This window comes from Bombina bombina, chromosome 11 (assembly GCF_027579735.1).
Source record: "Bombina bombina isolate aBomBom1 chromosome 11, aBomBom1.pri, whole genome shotgun sequence".
NCBI classification, from domain to species: domain Eukaryota; kingdom Metazoa; phylum Chordata; class Amphibia; order Anura; family Bombinatoridae; genus Bombina; species Bombina bombina.
In genome coordinates, this window is record NC_069509.1 from 148,170,799 (window position 1) to 148,193,262 (window position 22,464).

Sequence of the window (22,464 nt, forward strand, 5' to 3'; positions counted from 1 at the left end):
TTTCAAATTAGCAAGAGTCCATGAGGCCCACCCTTTTTTTGTGGTGGTTATGATTTTTTTGTATAAAGCACAATTATTCCAATTCCTTATTTTTTATGCTTTCGCACTTTTTTCTTATCACCCCACTTCTTGGCTATTCGTTAAACTGATTTGTGGGTGTGGTGAGGGGTGTATTTATAGGCATTTTGAGGTTTGGGAAACTTTGCCCCTCCTGGTAGGAATGTATATCCCATACGTCACTAGCTCATGGACTCTTGCTAATATGAAAGAAATTAATTTATCAGGTAAGTTCTTACATAAATTATGTTTTTGCATGTTCTTTAATAGGTATATATAAGTAGTTAACCTTCACATATTTTAAAAATATTGTGCTCGCTTGCTCTCGCTCTCTCTCTTGCTCGCTCTTTCTCGCTCTTGCTCTCTCTCGCTCTTGCTCTCTCTCTCTCTTTCTCGCTCCCTCTCTTTCTCGCTCCTTCTCTTTCTCGCTCCCTCTCTTTCTTGCTCCCTCTCTTTCTTGCTCCCTCTCTTTCACGCTCCCTCTCTTTCTCGCTCCCTCTCTTTCTCCGGGTGTATTTATAGGCATTTTGAGGTTTGGGAAACTTTGCCCCTCCTGGTAGGAATGTATATCCCATACGTCACTAGCTCATGGACTCTTGCTAATATGAAAGAAATTAATTTATCAGGTAAGTTCTTACATAAAACAGAATTTATGCTTACCTGATAAATTACTTTCTCCAACGGTGTGTCCGGTCCACGGCGTCATCCTTACTTGTGGGATATTCTCTTCCCCAACAGGAAATGGCAAAGAGTCCCAGCAAAGCTGGTCACATGATCCCTCCTAGGCTCCGCCCACCCCAGTCATTCGACCGACGGACAGGAGGAAATATATATAGGAGAAACCATATGATACCGTGGTGACTGTAGTTAGAGAAAATAATTCATCAGACCTGATTAAAAAACCAGGGCGGGCCGTGGACCGGACACACCGTTGGAGAAAGTAATTTATCAGGTAAGCATAAATTCTGTTTTCTCCAACATTGGTGTGTCCGGTCCACGGCGTCATCCTTACTTGTGGGAACCAATACCAAAGCTTTAGGACACGGATGAAGGGAGGGAGCAAATCAGGTCACCTAAATGGAAGGCACCACGGCTTGCAAAACCTTTCTCCCAAAAATAGCCTCCGAAGAAGCAAAAGTATCAAATTTGTAAAATTTGGCAAAAGTGTGCAGTGAAGACCAAGACGCTGCCTTACATATCTGGTCAACAGAAGCCTCGTTCTTGAAGGCCCATGTGGAAGCCACAGCCCTAGTGGAGTGAGCTGTGATTCTTTCAGGAGGCTGCCGTCCGGCAGTCTCATAAGCCAATCGGATAATGCTTTTAAGCCAAAAGGAAAGAGAGGTAGAAGTCGCTTTTTGACCTCTCCTTTTACCAGAATAAACAACAAACAAGGAAGATGTTTGTCTGAAATCTTTAGTAGCCTCTAAATAGAATTTTAGAGCACGGACTACGTCCAAATTGTGTAACAAACATTCCTTCTTTGAAACTGGATTCGGACACAAAGAAGGTACAACTATCTCCTGGTTAATATTTTTGTTGGAAACAACTTTCGGAAGAAAACCAGGCTTAGTACGCAAAACCACCTTATCTGCATGGAACACCAGATAGGGCGGAGAACACTGCAGAGCAGATAACTCTGAAACTCTTCTAGCAGAAGAAATTGCAACCAAAAACAAAACTTTCCAAGATAATAACTTAATATCTACGGAATGTAAGGGTTCAAACGGAACCCCTTGAAGAACTGAAAGAACTAGATTTAGACTCCAGGGAGGAGTCAAAGGTCTGTAAACAGGCTTGATCCTAACCAGAGCCTGAACAAATGCTTGAACATCTGGCACAGCTGCCAGTCTTTTGTGAAGTAAAACAGATAAAGCAGAGATCTGTCCCTTCAGAGAACTTGCAGATAATCCTTTCTCCAAACCTTCTTGTAGAAAGGATAGAATCTTAGGAATTTTTATCTTGTTCCATGGGAATCCTTTAGATTCACACCAACAGATATATTTTTTCCATATTTTATGGTAAATTTTTCTAGTTACAGGCTTTCTAGCCTGAATCAGAGTATCTATTACAGAATCTGAAAACCCACGCTTTGATAAAATCAAGCGTTCAATCTCCAAGCCGTCAGTTGGAGGGAAACCAGATTCGGATGTTCGAATGGACCCTGAACAAGAAGGTCCTGTCTCAAAGGTAGCTTCCATGGTGGAGCCGATGACATATTGACCAGGTCTGCATACAAAGTCCTGCGTGGCCACGCAGGAGCTATCAAGATCACCGAGGCCCTCTCCTGATTGATCCTGGCTACCAGCCTGGGGATAAGAGGAAACGGTGGGAATACATAAGCTAGGTTGAAGGTCCAAGGTGCTACTAGTGCATCTACTAGGGTCGCCTTGGGATCCCTGGATCTGGATCCGTAGCAAGGAACCTTGAAGTTCTGACGAGACACCATCAGATCGATGTCTGGAATGCCCCATAATTGAGTTATTTGGGCAAAGATTTCCGGATGGAGTTCCCACTCCCCCGGATGGAATGTCTGACGACTCAGAAAATCCGCTTCCCAATTTTCCACTCCTGGGATGTGGATCGCAGACAAGTGGCAGGAGTGATCCTCCGCCCATTGAATTATCTTGGTCACTTCGCCAGGGAAGTCCTTGTTCCCCCCTGATGATTGATATATGCAACGGTCGTCATGTTGTCTGACTGAAACCTTATGAATTTGGCCTTTGCTAGTTGAGGCCAAGCTCTGAGAGCATTGAATATCGCTCTCAGTTCCAGAATGTTTATCGGGAGAAGAGACTCTTCCCGAGACCATAGACCCTGAGCTTTCAGGGATTCCCAGACCGCGCCCCAGCCCACTAGGCTGGCGTCGGTCGTGACAATGACCCACTCTGGTCTGCGGAAGCTCATTCCCTGTGACAGATTGTCCAGGGTCAGCCACCAACGGAGTGAATCTCTGGTCTTTTGATCTACTTGAATCGTCGGAGACAAGTCTGTATAATCCCCATTCCACTGTCTGAGCATGCACAGTTGTAATGGTCTTAGATGAATTTGTGCAAAAGGAACTATGTCCATTGTTGCAACCATCAATCCTATTACTTCCATGCACTGCGCTATGGAAGGACGAGGAACAGAATGAAGTACTTGACAAGAGCTTAGAAGTTTTGATTTTCTGACCTCTGTCAGAAAAATCCTCATTTCTAAGGAATCTATTATTGTTCCCAAGAAGGGAACTCTTGTTGACGGGGACAGAGAACTTTTTTCTTTGTTCACCTTCCATCCGTGAGATCTGAGAAAGGCTAGGACGATGTCCGTATGAGCCTTTGCTTTTGACAGGGACGACGCTTGAATCAGGATGTCGTCCAAGTAAGGTACTACTGCAATGCCCCTTGGTCTTAGAACCGCTAGAAGGGACCCTAGTACCTTTGTGAAAATCCTTGGAGCAGTGGCTAATCCAAATGGAAGTGCCACAAACTGGTAATGCTTGTCCAGAAAAGCGAACCTTAGGAACTGATGATGTTCCTTGTGGATAGGAATATGTAGGTACGCATCCTTTAAATCCCCGGTAGTCATAAATTGATTTTCCTGGATAGTAGGTAGGATCGTTCGAATAGTTTCCATTTTGAACGATGGTACCCTGAGAAATTTGTTTAGGATCTTTAGATCCAAAATTGGTCTGAATGTTCCCTCTTTTTTGGGAACTATGAACAGATTGGAATAAAATCCCATTCCTTGTTCTCTTATTGGAACTGGATGTATCACTCCCATCTTTAACAGGTCTTCTACACAATGTAAGAATGCCTGTCTCTTTATTTGGTTTGAAGATAATTGAGACCTGTGGAACCTTCCCCTTGGGGGTAGTTCCTTGAATTCCAGGAGATAACCTTGAGAAACTATTTCTAGCGCCCAAGGATCCTGAACATCTCTTGCCCAAGCCTGAGCAAAGAGAGAAAGTCTGCCCCCCACTAGATCCGGTCCCGGATCGGGGGCTATCCCTTCATGCTGTTTTGGTAGCAGTGGTAGGCTTCTTGGCCTGCTTACCCTTGTTCCAGCCTTGCATTGGTTTCCAGGCTGGTTTGGGTTGTGAAGTATTACCCTCTTGCTTAGAGGATACAGAATTAGAGACTGGTCCGTTTCTGCGAAAGGGACGAAAATTAGGCTTATTATTAGCCTTAAAAGACCTATCCTGTGGGAGGGCGTGGCCCTTTCCCCCAGTGATGTCTGAAATAATCTCTTTCAAATCAGGTCCAAATAATGTTTTACCTTTGAAAGGAATGTTAAGCAATTTTGTCTTGGAAGACACATCCGCTGACCAAGACTTTAGCCAAAGCACTCTGCGCGCCACAACAGCAAACCCTGAATTTTTCGCCGCTAATCTAGCTAATTGCAAAGCGGCATCTAAAACAAAAGAGTTAGCCAATTTAAGTGCTTGAACTCTGTCCATAACCTCCTCATACGAAGATTCTTTACTGAGCGATTTTTCTAGTTCCTCGAACCAGAAACACGCTGCCGTAGTGACAGGAACAATGCATGAAATTGGTTGTAGAAGGTAACCTTGCTGTACAAAAATCTTTTTAAGCAAACCCTCTAATTTCTTATCCATAGGATCTTTGAAAGCACAACTATCTTCGATAGGAATAGTAGTGCGTTTGTTTAGAGTAGAAACCACCCCCTCGACCTTGGGGACTGTCTGCCATAAGTCCTTTCTGGGGTCGACTATAGGAAATAATTTCTTAAATATAGGGGGGGGAACAAAAGGTATGCCGGGCCTTTCCCACTCTTTATTTACTATGTCCGCCACCCGCTTGGGTATAGGAAAAGCGTCGGGGGGCACCGGAACCTCTAGGAACTTGTCCATCTTACATAATTTCTCTGGAATGACCAAATTGTCACAATCATCCAGAGTAGATAACACCTCCTTAAGCAGTGCGCGGAGATGTTCTAATTTAAATTTAAATGTCACAACATCAGGTTCAGCTTGATGAGAAATTTTTCCTGAATCTGAAATTTCTCCATCAGACAAAACCTCCCTCATGGCCCCTTGAGATTGGTGTGAGGGTATGTCAGAACAGTTATCATCAGCGTCCTCTTGCTCTTCAGTGTTTAAAACAGAGCAATCACGCTTTCTCTGATAAGTAGGCATTTTGGATAAAAGATTTGCTATGGAGTTATCCATTACAGCCGTTAATTGTTGCATGGTAATAAGTATTGGCGCACTAGATGTACTAGGGGCCTCCTGTGTGGGCATAACTGGTGTAGACACAGTAGGAGATGATGTAGTATCATGTTTACTCCCCTCATTTGAGGAATCATCTTGGGCAATATCATTATCTGTTGCATTACTGTCCTTACTTTGTTTGGACACTATGGCACAATTATCACATAAATTTAAATGGGGAGACACATTAGCTTTCATACATATAGAACATAGCTTATCTGATGGTACAGACATGTTAAACAGGCTTAAACTTGTCAACAAAGCACAAAAAACGTTTTAAAATAAAACCGTTACTGTCACTTTAAATTTCAAACTGAAAACACTTTATTACTGAATATGTGAAAAAGTATGAAGGAATTGTTCAAAATTCACCAAAATTTCACCACAGTGTCTTAAAGCATTAAAAGTATTGCACACCAAATTTCAGAGCTTTAACCCTTAAATTAACGGAACCGGAGCCGTTTTTACATTTAACCCCTATACAGTCCCAGAATGAGGCTCTGTCTATAACTAGAAAGGTCCCCATCTGAAAAAGGTGTCCAACACAGTGCCTGCCGTTTTTCTAAACGTTCCCCAAGATTATAATACCAATAATTAGTTAGAATCTGCATAATATGCCTAGTAAAGCAACTGTTTTAGCCCAGAAAAATGTCTACCAGTTTTTAAGCCCTTTTTTAAGCCCTTTATTCTTTTATGTTTAACTAAGAAAATGGCTTACTGGTCCCCATGAGGGGAAATGACAGCCTTCCAGCATTACATGGTCTTGTTAGAAATATGGCTAGTCATACCTTAAGCAGAAAAGACTGCTAACTGTTTCCCCCAACTGAAGTTACTTCATCTCAACAGTCCTGTGTGGAAACAGCAATTGATTTCAGTTACTGTCTGCTAAAATCATCTTCCTCTTACAAACAGAAATCTTCATCCTTTTCTGTTTCAGAGTAAATAGTACATACCAGCACTATTTTAAAATAACAAACACTTGATAGAAGAATAAAACTACATTTAAACACCAAAAAACTCTTAACCATCTCCGTGGAGATGTTGCCTGTGCAACGGCAAAGAGAATGACTGGGGTGGGCGGAGCCTAGGAGGGATCATGTGACCAGCTTTGCTGGGACTCTTTGCCATTTCCTGTTGGGGAAGAGAATATCCCACAAGTAAGGATGACGCCGTGGACCGGACACACCAATGTTGGAGAAATTATGTTTTTGCATGTTCTTTAATAGGTATATATAAGTAGTTAACCTTCACATATTTTAAAAATATTGTGCTCGCTTGCTCTCGCTCTCTCTCTTGCTCGCTCTTTCTCGCTCTTGCTCTCTCTCGCTCTTGCTCTCTCTCTCTCTTTCTCGCTCCCTCTCTTTCTCGCTCCCTCTCTTTCTTGCTCCCTCTCTTTCTTGCTCCCTCTCTTTCTTGCTCCCTCTCTTTCACGCTCCCTCTCTTTCTCGCTCCCTCTCTTTCTCGCTCCCTCTCTTTCTCGCTCTCTCTTTCTCTCTCTCTTTCTCTCTTCAAGTCTGCTTTTCAGCAGATTCCCTTTACGCTAAAACATCGCTGTTCACACAGCTTATAAGCTTAGCTAGGGTTAGTGCAGTGATTCATAACCATCCCAGGACAGACTGTTTTGTGGTTGTTGCCACTCATCTTCTGGGAGGTTTGAATCACTGCTGGGTGAAGTTGATTTCTGGACAAAATACAACAGCATTTAAAATTAGAGAAAATAAATCATTGTGTAGTTCATTAACAAATCTAGACAGGCCAGAAGGCTTGTTTTTCCCACAGAAAACCTCTGAATTACATTGTTTCCAATGCAGCAAAGGATTCTGGGTAAGACTTGACTTGAAGTAAAAAAGGTATGTAATTGTGAACCTCATTTGCATATCTTACCCAGAATCCTTTGCTGCATTGGAAACAATGTAATTCAGAGGTTTTCTGTGGGAAAAACAAGCCTTCTGGCCTGTCTAGATTTGTTAATGAACTACACAATGAGTTATTCTATCTCTCTTCTCTCTCTCCTATCTTCTCTCTCTCCTATCTTCTCTCTCTCCTATCTTCTCTCTCTCCTATCTTCCCTCTCTTCTCTCTCTCCTCTCTTCTCTCTCTCCTCTCTTCTCTCTCCTCTTCTCTCTTCTCTCTTCTCTCTTTCCTCTCTTCTCTCTCTCCTCTCTTCTCTCTCCTCTCTTCTCTCTCTCCTCTCTTCTCTCTCTTCTCTCTATCCTCTCTTCTCTCTCTCCTCTCTGTCTCCTCTCTGTCTCCTCTCTGTCTCCTCTCTCATCCCTCTCTCTCATCCCTCTCTCTCCTCTCTCTCTCCTCTCTCTCTCCTCTCTCTCTCCTCTCTCTCTCCTCTCTCTCTCCTCTCTCTCTCCTCTCTCTCCTCTCTCTCTCCTCTCTCTCTCCTCTCTCTCCTCTCTCTCTCCTCTCTCTCTCCTCTCTCTCTCCTCTCTCTCTCCTCTCTCTCCTCTCTCTCTCCTCTCTCTCTCCTCTCTCTCCTCTCTCTCTCCTCTCTCTCCTCTCTCTCCTCTCTCCTCTCTCTCCTCTCTCCTCTCTCTCTCTCCTCTCTCTCTCCTCTCTCTCTCCTCTCTCTCTCTCTCTCTCTCTCTTCTCTCCTCTCCTCTTTTCTCTCCTCTTTTCTATTCTCTCTTCTCTCTTCGCTCTCCTCTCTTCGCTCTCCTCTCTCTCTCCCAAATAAGGCAAGCGGTGGGTTTGTAATATATTCAAAGTCACACAATTTTTTTTTGTAGTTACAAGATGTTTACTATCCTATTAGATATGAAATATTTCACTCAGGCTCTCTGAAGAGAATAGACAGAGTACATTTACAGACAAATTGAGCAAAATAAATAAATCATAAATGTGCAGTGCATATTTGTTTAAAATATGAAAACAAAATAATCAGTTTGCACACACCTGTGTAATAAAATAATAGCAATAGTGGAAGTAAAGTTTGAAAATGAAACATACTGCACTGTGTAATATAATACGTTCTGACTGTGTACGTCTAGGCAAAGTCCAGTACCCAGCTTCTGGTGTGTGGTATAGTTCCCCTCAAAGGAAAAAAAGAAACATAACATAATACTGTTATGTGCAAAAGGGAACTCTCAGACTCCAATGGAATCTTACTAACAATTGAATAAGCCTGGCTCTTGGTATTGCGCTCTAAGGGTTTGTAACACAAATGGACCTCTGGAGAGTGATCAGTCCAAGTCACCTAGCATATTTATAAAAGTCAACTAGCGTTGCATATGGCTCAAACACAGGTGCAAACAACCTTGCATAAGGGAATACCAGTATTAACAAACTTCGATAAATTCTCCTGGGTGAATAACTTTGTGTCTGTACGATGGCTCAGAATTGGTAGCCCCCTTCCAGTGGTGTATGTCCGAGCAATCCAATTTTTGTTTCACTACCAGGGTTGTCTTTTTAAAGGACCATTAAACTTGACTTTTCAACAATGCATAAAATGTTTTAAGTGAAACATTATTGCAATATACATTAATTATTTATTTTGCAGCCTTTTGTTCTAAAATACATCTAAAAATTTTATTTTCACTTTCTTTCAGGGAGGCTTGGGTTAATACTTAAAGGCAATTTTTGTGAGCTTTTGTTTACTTTCCCTCCCTTCCTAAGCTTCTGTGTCACATGCTTTTAAAAGGTGGATTATCAGTTTTGCATTTACAATCATGATAGGCAAATCAAGTTGAATCAGTGCTAAACCTCCTCTAATTTTGTTCTGCGGGGCAGGGAAATCAGTGAAAACAATAATCCTAAAACAATATACAGGTGGCCCTCGGTTTACAACAGTTCAATTTGCACCGTTTCAGAATAACAACCTTTTTTTCAGTCATGTGACTGCTGCTATTGAAAAGCATTGAGAAGCAGTGCATTGATTAAAATAGCCAGTAGGTGGAGCTGTCTGCTTGCGTTGCAGGAAAGATATGCAAGCAAAGCAAGCTGAAATTAATCAGTTTAACCAGACCTGAGCTATCGAGCAGCTTGCAAAGGAACAAGATCTTCCTGTCTATAAATCAGTCCAGATTGGAATGCATAGAAAGAACTGTTTGCAGAAAAATGCAAGTAAAGTCTGTGTTGTGTGATTATTTTATTAGGTTTATAATGCTGTTTAGCATCCAAAGTCTTCATTTCAAAGCTTTAAAAATAATTTATTAGGTGTTACTTATGCCAATTTTGAGAGGGGCCTGGAACCTAACTCCCTCACTTTCCATTGACTTACATTATAAACTGGGTTTCAATCTACAACGGTTTCAATTTACAACCATTCCTTCTGGAACCTAACCCCGGCGTAAACTGAGGGCTACCTGTACTCATTTGACAAAATAAAGCTGTAACTTTCATTGCAAAATTATTCTTATATATGAAGGTTTATAATAATGTAGTCTACAATTTGTGTTTAGTGTCCCTTTATGATCCCTTGACTTCTATGATTTAGACATAGAATGCCATTTTAAACAACTTTTCAATTTATTTCTGTATTCAAATTGGTTTTGTTTTCTTGGTATGCTTTGTTGAAGACTTTGGTAGAATCATAAGGGATAAGGAGCGTGTGTGTCTATGGCAGAAGTGCTCTCAACAAAGTATAAAATAGTTGCAAACACTGCTGAGATTGAGTGTTAAAGAAATGTGCATGCTCCTGAACCCTGTATGAGCCAACCTAGGTTTTGTCAAAGGATAAAAAGAAATTAAGGAAATTTGATAAGAGACAAATTGGAATGTTGTTGAAAATTAAATGTTCTTTCCATACCATGAGTGTAAATTTGACTCTACTGTCCTTTAATTATCTGTTAACCCTGTTGAAGAGGATAAACATATAGTTTTATTGCACAGTTTAATAATAAAATGCTCTATAAAATTAGAGTATTTTCCTTTTGCACTTTTCTGTCCCTTTAAATCCTGAGAGTAGAGGTATCTGTTCTCATAAAACAGTGGTTTCTCTTTGGCAAATTTAGATTTATTTTACTACCTTTCAGCTAAGACTATTTCAGATCATCTTGAACAAATGCTACTTTATTTTCTACGGAAATCATTGTTCATGCTTAAAGGGACGGTCAACACAAAAATGGTTATTTAAAAAGATAAATATCGCCTTTACTACCCATTCCCCAGCTTTGCACAAACAACATTGTTATATTAATATACTTTATAACCTTGTAAGCCTCTAAATTTCTGCCTGTTTCTAAGCCACTACAGGCAGCCTCTTATCACATGCTTTTGTATTAGATTTTCACAACAGGAGACTGCTAATTCATGTGAGCCATATAGATAACATTGTGCTCACGCCTGTGGGTTGTGTACAGCACAGCACTAATTGGCTTAAATGCAAGTCAATAGATAATAAATAAAAAGTCATGTGATCAAGGGGGCTGTCAGAAGAGGTTTAGATATAATGTAATCACAGGGGTAAAAAGTATATTAATATAACCATGTTTTCTATGCAATACTGGAGAATGGGTAATAAAGGGATTATCTATCTTTTAAAACAATAAACATTTAAGCTGACTGTCCCTTTAAAGGGATATGAAACCCAAAACTTTTCTTTTGTGATAAGAAAAGAGTATTTAATTTAACCTTTTAACGCCGTTATGCCGTTCTATTCCGTCATAATTACACTGGGCTTTAAAGCCGTTATGACGGAATAGAACGTCATAACAGACGGCTGTCCTGAAGCCTTCTGTGCTTCTAGGACTTGATCGCGGTCTGGAGGGCGTTCCTAGGGTTGTAGGGACGCCCCCCAGATGCGATCCAATAATTGAAATCTCGCGATCGTATGCACGATCGCGTAGTTTCAATTTGTCTACATTGGAACAGGTGTTCCGATGTAGGCACTTTCACCCTGTCACTAAAGGGTTAAAAGAAAAAATTCCTTCTCTCTTTTTTGCTCTCTTTTTCTTGTTAGGTTTAAATAATAGGACTTTTATAGAGAGTGTTAGCCTAAACGGCAATACACCTGTATATTAGAATATGTATTCTTGTATAAGGAATTGTGTATATAAAATATGTGAATGCATATTTATTTTGTTTGTAATAAAAATCTATAAATAAAAAAAAATACAATTCCAATCTACTTCTATTATCAAATTTGCTTCGTTCCCATGATATTCTGTGTTGAAGAGATACCTAGGTAGGCATCTGGAGCACTAAATGGCAGTAAATAGTGCTGCCCTCTAGTGCTCTTGCCAATGTATTACATTGTTGCAAAACTGCTGCCATATAGTGCTCCGGAAATGGGCCGGCTCAAGAAAAATTGATAATAGATGTAAATTAAACAGTTGTTTAAAACTGCAAATTCTATCAGAATTATGAAAGAAAAATTGTTGTTTTTTTTTTTATTCCTTTAATACAGTTCCTCTCTCACTAGTTGCAGTGTTTATTAGTTTAAAAGTTATTCCGTTTGCAAACACTTCTCTTCATTTACAAGTTGCTCATATAGTGAAATTGTACCTTGTGTGCTTACCTGTTAGTTTTTGTAATAAATCCTCGTGCCCTTGTGAGTGCTTTTGCCTTCGAGGGGAACTTGGCCGTACATTAAACTATATCTGCCACTGACGGGAAGGTGAGACTTTAATAAAAGATTCCTAGCAACACGTATCTAAGGTCAAACTGCGAGAAGTTAGACTGCAATTTCAGGGGGTCAGGCTTTATATTTAGGTAATCGCTCCTATAAATCTGACTGCTTGACCTCTTGGTAGTGTGGGGAACAATTACTTTTCTATTTCAAAATCCATATTGTTCTATGTATGCTTGTTAGCTACACATACAGAGTGTCAGGTCTGAATCACTGGGATTATTTTTTTCTCTCCATATAATAACTTTTCACTTGCCTATTTTTGGTCATATTAGAGGAGATTGCCAGTGCGAATGCGAAACTTTCTGTGCACAGATCCCTGAGAATATCAGATATTTATTTAATTTAAAATAAGCTCAATTCTTTTACTGTGAATAAAACTAGAATTTGATTTTTAAAGGGGAAATGAAAAATCATAGCAAATATCAATTTTAGCAACATGCAAATACTTTGTTGCAGCATTATATTATTGTGTTATGGCTTGCATATAACAGTACTTAAAGGGACACTCAACTCAAAATAAAGTTTTATGATTCAGATAGAACATGCAGTTTTAAGATACTTTCTAATTTACTTCCATTATCCCATTTTGCACAGTCTTTTTATATGCACACTTTCTGGGGAACAAGATACTACTGAGCATGGGCGCAAGCTCACAGGGTATACGTTTACTAGTTTGTGATTGGCTGATGTCTGTCATATGATACAGAAAAAAAAATCTACTGCTTTTGTGAAATTTTGAGTAGGTGTTATTGAATTGTCTTTTTATAATACTTATTACTAATTATGCAATTCTACTGCATTGAGTGGTCCTTTAAATCACACAAAAGAGTGACACAAATAGTCAGTTCCATAGCAGCAATGCACTAGTGGGAGCTAGTAGTTATAGGCAGGGAAAATAGTAATTATTTATATTATTATTTTTAAAGGGACAGTCTAAATAGCTTTTTTATTGTTTTAAAAGATAGTCCATTTTTTTACCAATTCCCCAGTTTTGCATAACCAATACAGTTTTATTAATATATTTTTTACCTCTGTGATTACCTTGTAACTAAGCATCTTCTGACTGCCCCATGATCACATGACTATTTATTATCTATTGACTTGTATTTAATACTGTGTTGTACTAAATCTTAAATAACTCCTCGGGCATGAACACTTTGTTATCTGTATGGCCCACATGAATTAGCAGTTTACTGTTGTGAAAAGCAAATAAAAAAGCATGTGATTAAGAGATTTTGAAACAGGCAAAAATTTTGAGGTTTAAAGGTTATAAAATATATTATTATAACAATGTTGTTTGTGCAAAGCTGGGGAATAGGTAGTAAAGGTGTTATCTATCTTTTTAAACAATAACAATTTTAGTGTAGACTGTCCCTTTAAAGAAACATTATTTAAAAAGTTTGGATTTCCGAATTAGTTTGGATTTTGGAATTCTTGATTTAGGGATTTGTACCTGTTGTTTCGTTTTCAGTTTCATGACCTTTTTAAAAGGTTTTGGAAATCAAGAGTAGTTTAGGGATAAACCTCTTGGATAGCATGGTGGAATCCATGTCCTCCTCCGCTTTGGTGGAATTTATAATGGACAGATGTAAATGAGCCTTTAATCTCTGCTGACCAATCACATTGTATAATGTTGCGAGCTCAAGTATATTAACCATATTATGCATGATACAGTCACACCAGCTTCTCTGGAGGGGATGGAACTAAAACAATATTCAGCAGAAAATGCTGAGTTTGTCCCATGTCAATATTTTTTTTTTTACTTCTACAGGACCTAAGGTAAACATTTTAACAGGTAGTTCTTATTAGTGAAACTACCGTTGACAAATTAATAATGTATGTGCGTGTAATCTTAGAATCATGCACTCATAGTAATGGTTTAGAATTCCGAGGTATAGCTAGGTATTTTGTTGCCCTAGGCTCTTTACGCTTCTCTTAGTCCAATTATTTAACTCAAATTGAGTGGACCCTAGTTCTTTGAACGCACGCAGCTTAATCACATTTCAGTAGTAGAAACAAAAATTCCATTAATATCTGTGTAGGAGGAGTCTGACCAAGAAAATATAGATATTTTTATGCAGACAGTGACAAGTCTTAGCTTTAGCTAAATTTATATCCTCCTTCAGTTGCTATCCTATACATAATACTTTCACTTTGAATGACTATTCTAATGCAACAAAAGTATGTTCTCTAATTCATAGTTTTTATGTTACTGGCCCTAGCTTACTATGTGTTTAACTCCATCAAAGGGGTTAAACACATATGGAAAGTCCTACTTCGGATCCATAAGAAGTGCAGCTCCTTACCAGCACACAGCTTGTGATGGACAGCTACGTGCAACTGCCAGTTGTGTTCTGCTTATCAAAGCTGATATAGTTATTTGCTTTATATTCATACTTGAATAGAAAAACATTTCGAGACATTGGTCATCACTAATTACAAGCGCTCTTATATTTTGTTGTTTCAGAAGCTTTAATGCCTGTGGCTTCTGAGTCAGACTTTACCTATAAACGTAATCTATTTACTGGGATTAAAACCCCACAAAGTAATCTGTAACCTGTAATGCCAAAACTATGTGTCATTATTGTGCGTACTTTAATATTCTCTAGAATACGAAAAACTGGGATACATACGTGTTTTATTAACCCCTTGAGTGCTAATGATGGCTCTGAGCCGTCACAAATTGTCAGGTGTTAATGACAGCTCAGAGCCGTCACTAGCACTCTCCCACCTTGAGGGAGATCTGGGGGCTCCCATGCGCACCTACTCACGTTTTGCATGGTGACGTCACGCGCAATGCTGTGATGACGTCACCGTGCAACTTTATTTATACTTAACAATGTTAAGTATGGGCGCAGGGGGCATGCTGCTTAGAAGAATCTCAGGCATCTAAGCAGCTACAGACCCCCAAGACCCACCGTTGGAATGTTAATCGCCTAACCTTTCCAACAGTGTAAATCTTGGGGATCTGAAAGAAGAAAAAAAAAAAGTTAAAAAAAAATTCTATAAAAAATTTAAAAATTATAAAAACTCTTAAAAAAGCTTAGTACCCGGGTGGGAAAGTGCTTAGCACTCAAAGGGTTAAAGGTTTATGGAACCAAAACATTTTTTTCGTGATTCAGATAGAGTACGTGATTTAAAACAACTTTTGAATATTCTTCTATTATCAATTTTTCTTCAATCTCTTGGTATCTTTTGTTGAAAACCAGGGACAAATTCTTAGGATCCAGCCCATTTCTGGAGCACTATATGGCAGCAATTTTGCAAGAATGTTATCCGTTTGCAAGAGCACTAGAGGGCAGCACTATTTCCTGCCATGTAGTTCTCCAGATGCCTACCTAGGTATCTCTTTAACACAGAATATCATAGAAACGAAGCAAATTTGATAATAGGAGTAAATTAGAAACTTTTTAAAAATGGTATGCTCTGTCTGAATCACAAAAGAACATTTTTGTGTTCCATATCCTTTTAAAGGGACAGTCTAGTCCAAAATAAGCTTACATGATTCAGCTAGGGCATGCAATTTTAAACAATTTTCCAATTTACTTTTATCACCAAATTTGCTTTGTTGTCTGGGTATTCTTGGTTGAAAGCTAAACCTAGGAAGTTCATATGCTAATTTTTTAGACCTTGAAGGCCGCCACCAATCTGAAAGCATTTTGACAGTTTTTTTTTACCACTAGAGGGTGTTAGTCATTGTTCTGAATTCAATAGTGTAGTGTCCGTTTCAGCCACTCTGCAAACAGAGAACCTCCCCACAAATTTAAGAGGTAAACTGCAGAAAAAGCAGACAAACAAAATATTAAAAGTATGCATTGCAAGCTTGTTTTTATACTATAAATTATGAAACATTTTATGGGCAATTAAGTTAAAATATATTTTCTAAAAGCATATAGATATCTGTGTATAAAATACAATATGATGTTTGCTAAATTTTTATTTTCATCAACTCTCTTAAACCCAGCCACGCGTTTATATACTTTTCCCGGTACTGCTCTTGACGTATTTTTGAGGATAGACATTTTTGTCCCTGGGATGACAACATTTCTTGTTTTATCCAAAACTAGCATCTTTTGTATTCTGTAGATTAAATCTGGTCTATGATCCCTCTTGGCTTTGAAAAACTGATAAATGATGAAGTGAAATCCACTAGGGAGTAAGATCTGTAGCACAAGTATAACACCATGTAGGAAAACTATAAACAACTTTGATAATGTCTCTTATTTGACAGCTTTCTTAACCCCTGGCTGACAGATGAGTAGCAGTAAGTTTCAGCCCTTTTTAACAGCCATGGGGTTAAAACTCATCTCTGGAGTCATCTTGCTGCGTACCAGTGTCTAGTTATTGACAACACATTTATTATTCATCTAACCTTGTTGATAAAGCAAAAAATGTTATTGAAAAATATCTTTTTTGTTTGTCGTAATTTTTTAGTTGGGCCACATTTCAAAACTTAGCAAAAAATATTGTATTGCAGCTATTTTTTAATTGATTTTATAGTGATGATAAACTTCAGTGATTCTGGCAACAATATTTGTAATTAATCACTAAACGAGGGGCACTTTCATTTATTAAAGGGACAGTCTACCTTAGAATTGTTATTGTTTTAAAAGATAGATAATCCCTTTATTACCCATTCCCCAGTTTTGCATAACCAACACAGTTATAGTAATGTACTTTTTACCTTTGTGATTACCTTGTATCTAGGAACCTTCTTTCAGCCCCCTGATCACATGACTGTGACTGTTTATCTATTGTCTTGCATTTAGCATTGTAATGTGCTAAATCTTAAATAACCCCCTGTGCCTGAACACAGTGTTATCTATATGGCCCACGTGTACTTTCTGTCTCTTTGTGTTGAAAAGAGATTTAAAAAGCCTGTGATAAGAGGCAGCCCTCAAAGGCTTAGAAATTAGCATATGAGCCTACCTATGTTTAGCTTAAACTAAGAATACCAAGAGAAAAAAGCAAATTTGATGATAAAAGTAAATTGGAAAGTTGATTAAAATTAAAAGTCCTATCTGAATAATGAAAGTTTAATTAATACTAGACTGTCCCTTTAAATTAAACGTAGATGTCTAATTTTTAAAATAATTCACCTTTAGTGTAGTTTAACATCGCGCCGTTCCTCCGCCCGCAAATCATACTCTGTCTTCAATGAAGAATCTGGGTCTATCCAATCATTGCGTGCCCCCTTTGGCATCCAGCTCGTGAACATAAATGTCCCCTGTTTTGCATGCTAATGGGGAATTATTTTAAAAATAAGGCTTCTACGTTTATTTTAATGAATGCAAGTGCCCCTCATTTAATGATTCATTACAAATATTGTTGATAGAATCACTGAAGTTTACTATCACTTTATAGTAATTCAATCACTAAGTGAAACCGCTAATTCGTTTAGAAAAAGCGTTTACATAACTATTTCTATATTTCTTTATACATGACTGCTTAATATGTTTAAATGCATTTTTTTTTATATTCTATAGCAGCTACTTTTTCAGGACCTCCCCTAAACTGTCCCTATTTGAGAGGGATTGTCCCTGATTCTGAGTTTTGTCCTAATGTCCCTCTGAGGCAGTCATATGTCCCTATTTGCAGCGCTACTAAATTCTGTGGCGCTATACACATAAATGATGATAGTAATTTCCCTTAGCCACACCCACTGTCAACAAGGCACGCCCACAAGCTGCCTAGACATACCCACTGACCACCCAGACACACCCACAATTTCCACCCACTAACCATCCATTAGCCCACCCCTCCAAACACAACTCCCCCTGCAATAGGATGAAGAGCACCCATCAACCTCCTGAATCCCAGCCACAAACAAATGCTGGGAGATAGGATTTTTTTATTGATTTAAATCATGAAGTGAAACCACAAAGACATTTATAAAAAGTGTTTCTGCAACTATTTCCGGATTCCTTTGTTTATGACGACTTGCTTAAAGGGATATATATATATATATGCATGTGTGCCAACAACCACAAAACAGTCTGTCCTGGGATGGCTATGAATGACAGCACTAACCCTAGCTAAGCTTATAAACTGTGTGAACAGCGATGCTTTGGATTAAAGGGAATCTGCTGAAAAGCAGACTTGAAGTAAAAAGGTGTGTCATTGTGAACCTAATTTGCATATCTTACACAGAATCCTTTGCTGCATTGGAAACAATGTAATTCAGAGGTTTTCTGTGGGAAAAACAAGCCTTCTGGTCTGTCTAGATTTCTAGATTTGTTAGTGAACTACACAATTAGTTATTTTCTCTATATTTTGTGCGTAGTGGAGGATTTTAAACTCACCTTTTACCTCCTCCTATTTTCTCTCACACACACACTGTGTGTCCTGTCTGTATTGCCCCTGTCTTTTTTACCCTACAATGTAAGAAGATTCTTGCTGTTTTTATGCATCATTAAAAGTTAATTTTTGTACTATGAAGCATTGTCTGGATCATCTTTTTGTTACATGAGATATATATATATATATATATATATATATATATATATATATATATATATATATATATATATATATATATATAGAGAGAGAGAGAGAGAGAGAGAGAGAGAGAGAGAGAGAGAGAGAGAGAGAGAGAGAGAGAGAGAGAGAGAGAGAGAGAGAGAGAGAGATACACACATATAAACACAGACATGAACATACATACATACATACTTTAACATCCCTTTAAGGTGTTATATAGTGCCGTATTGCCAGTAGCATTTTAGCTGCCTTTTCAGATCTTCTGTTTTTCAAACACTACATTGCAGAAATCCTGTTTGGCATATGGTATGATGCACTGCAGATTAAAAGAATGCAGGATGACTTGGTGGGCTTCCAGGGCTGCAGTTTAGAACATGACAGATTGTAAGACTAAGTAACACTAAAACGTTAGTAGTGCTCATTTGTTAAATAGGCCCTATCTACATCTAGGTGCCTGCCAGGATAGTATTCTTTAGTTGTAAAACAGGATGTTTCTGGACCGCTTCCAGGTCATAGCTCATAATATAGAACATTTATTCAGGGATATCTGCTACAGCTTACTTCAAGCTAAATATGATCAGCACAGTTGCTGAGACAGCACATTTGGCATATTGATGTACTAGAGGGTGGCACAGTTATTTATCTGCATTGTTTTTTATCTCCTGAGCATGTACTTACAGTACAGAAGTTGTTGTCGTTCCTTATAGGGCAGCAATGTGCAGTTTGTTGTAGCTGCTGTACTCGTAAATACCCTCTTGATATTTTCCACCTTGTTAGTTAAAGGGACATAAACAAGTTGGGATAGAGAAAATATAATATGTTCTTTAATTACTTTACCTGCAAATTTATACTGCAGTGCCTCGCCATTAACCCTTTCTTTTAAGTTTTTGAATTGTACAGCTCTAACTCCCCCCCCCCCCCACACACACACACAATTCCTTATATGGCTGGATCTATAGCCACCTTTGCTTTGGTAGAATGCAGACTTTATCTCTCATTATCTGCTGGAGCATGCCTATAAGCAAATAAGCTGCTATGAAAATACAATGCCTGTGTTTCTGATGCTAAACACTGATAAGGAGGATGGATCAGACTACTCCAGACAGCATGGCTATGTAATTTATTTTGCTTACTTTTGAAAATTATGGTAAAATACTTGGCAGCAATTTTTAAACTTTTGTTTTAATGCAAACTATTTTTACTTAATTAGCCCTTTTAGGATATGCACAGATATCAACATGTTTTATGGCTCTTTAATTCACATCCCCTGCCAGGTGATGCAATGCAATTTAAGACACTTTAAACCCCTCTTACTTTTCTCTTTTTTATATGAATTAAATATAACTGGTACATAAGTGTTTAGTTTGAACTTTGAATTAAATGAATAGTAAACGCACATTTTTTCTGACATGATTCAGATAAAGCAGGGTTCTTCAAACTACGGGTCGGGACCAATTACTGGGTCTCAACACCATGTTTATTGGGTTGCAACTTTTGTGTGTGTTTTATGAGTGTGTGTGTCTGTTGTAGGAGAATGCGTGTGTTGTAGGAGAGTGTTTGTGTTGTAGGAGAGTGTGTTGTAGGAGAGTGTGTGTGTGGTATGTCTGTTGTAGGAGAATGTGTGTGTGGTATGTCTGTTGTAGGAGAATGTGTGTGTGGTATGTCTGTTGTAGGAGAATGTGTGTGTGGTATGTCTGTTGTAGGAGAATGTGTGTGTGGTATGTCTGTTGTAGGAGAATGTGTGTGTGGTATGTCTGTTGTAGGAGAATGTGTGTGTGGTATGTCTGTTGTAGGAGAATGTGTGTGTGGTATGTCTGTTGTAGGAGAATGTGTGTGTGGTATGTCTGTTGTAGGAGAATGTGTGTGTGGTATGTCTGTTGTAGGAGAATGTGTGTGTGGTATGTCTGTTGTAGGAGAATGTGTGTGTGGTATGTCTGTTGTAGGAGAATGTGTGTGTGGTATGTCTGTTGTAGGAGAATGTGTGTGTGGTATGTCTGTTGTAGGAGAATGTGTGTGTGGTATGTCTGTTGTAGGAAAATGTGTGTGTGGTATGTCTGTTGTAGGAAAATGTGTGTGTGGTATGTCTGTTGTAGGAAAATGTGTGTGTGGTATGTCTGTTGTAGGAAAATGTGTGTGTGGTATGTCTGTTGTAGGAAAATGTGTGTGTGGTATGTCTGTTGTCGGAAAATGTGTGTGTGGTATGTCTGTTGTAGGAAAATGTGTGTGTGGTGTGTCTGTTGTAGGAGAATGTGTGTGTGTGGTGTGTCTGTTGTAGGAGAATGTGTGTGTGTGGTGTGTCTGTTGTAGGAGAATGTGTGTGTGTGGTGTGTCTGTTGTAGGAGAATGTGTGTGTGTGGTGTGTCTGTTGTAGGAGAATGTGTGTGTGTGGTGTGTCTGTTGTAGGAGAATGTGTGTGTGTGGTGTGTCTGTTGTAGGAGAATGTGTGTGGTGTGTCTGTTGTAGGAGAATGTGTGTGTGTGGTGTGTCTGTTGTAGGAGAATGTGTGTGTGTGGTGTGTCTGTTGTAGGAGAATGTGTGTGTGTGGTGTGTCTGTTGTAGGAGAATGTGTGTGTGTGTGGTGTGTCTGTTGTAGGAGAATGTGTGTGTGTGGTGTGTCTGTTGTAGGAGAATGTGTGTGTGTGGTGTGTCTGTTGTAGGAGAATGTGTGTGGTGTGTCTGTTGTAGGAGAATGTGTGTGGTGTGTCTGTTGTAGGAGAATGTGTGTGGTGTGTCTGTTGTAGGAGAATGTGTGTGGTGTGTCTGTTGTAGGAGAATGTGTGTGGTGTGTCTGTTGTAGGAGAATGTGTGTGGTGTGTCTGTTGTAGGAGAATGTGTGTGGTGTGTCTGTTGTAGGAGAATGACTGTGGTATGTGCATGTGTTTGTATTAGAGTTTGTCTAAGTGTTGTATGAGAGTGTGTGTGTGGTATGTATAAGTTTGTGTAAATGAGTGTATGTGGGGTGTGTGTTGTAGGAGAGTGTTTGTGTTGTAGGATAATGTGTGTGTTGTAGGAGAGTGTGTGTGTGTGTGTGTTGAATGACTGTGGTATGTGCATGCGTTGTATTAGAGTTTGTCTAAGTGTTGTAGGAGAGTGTGGAGTGTGTGTGGTATGTATAAGAGTTAGTGTAAGTGTTGTATGAGAGTGTGTGTGTTGTATGAGATGTGGTGTGTGTGTGTTGTAGGAGAGTGTATCTGAACTGGAGCAGATGTGAAATAATCACCTGATTAGTAAATATAGTTATTTTACCTGCTTTCATCCAAGGTAATCCTGAAAAGTTGGCCTGTTGGGGAGGCCTGAGTACATGTTTAAAAACCAATGGTCTGTAACATTAATAAACTCCATCACCAGTATATCTCATGTAGATTTGTGCAAGCAACTATTGCCTGACCAAGCAGTACGTACAAAAGCAAGAAATGGTGCAGCCCACTGAATACTGATTTCTACACTTTTACAAATATACTTTTATGCATATTTGATTGAGATTGAAGAGGCCCAGAGACTGTGGAACTAATAGAGGCAGCCTCTAAAAGACAAATGCAGACTGTAAAGAGAGGTCAAGATCTGTTTGAGGTGGGCCTTTATGACATAGGGATATTGTGAAGCAGACCCTGAGAGAAATATAATTTTTACTGAAATTCAAAAACAAATGTGAACTGACAAAGTATCCGAACATGAGGAAACCGGGAGTGTATGAGACAAACTGGGAATGTTTTCCAAGGAAGCAAGAGAAGTTGATGTCCTTGTCACTGAATTATCTTCATGAAAATACAAAATGGGTCACTATTCCTGAAGGAGGGACAAATCTTAGCCAAATAGCAAACAGAGGCTTTTTTAAATGTTTTGTGTAATTGCATTGGATATTTGAAACTTTGGATTCTTAATTAAGTTAAGTTTCATGTAATTGTATTCTCATTTATGGCTAGATTACAAGTGGCAAATGTTTGTGCGAGGGTTTTCACGATATTTTGCACGCAAGTTAAATTTTGTTCATATTATGAGTTGAGCGTGATCGGGTGAGCGCAATCGCGATTTATGCTAGAATCATTACCGCAATCTCAGAGCTGTGGTTAACTGTTACGCTAGTGAAAAAAGCTGCACAAAACACATAAAACATACATTACAAAGTACAGTTACA

General features: G+C 38.9%; 1 protein-coding gene across 1 annotated transcript in view; it reads left to right on the forward strand.

Moving 5' to 3' along the window:
* The window catches only part of MAD1L1 (mitotic arrest deficient 1 like 1), a 1,632,937-nt gene that overhangs the window by 584,327 nt on the left and 1,026,146 nt on the right, over positions 1-22,464 (forward strand). The window lies entirely within an intron of this gene.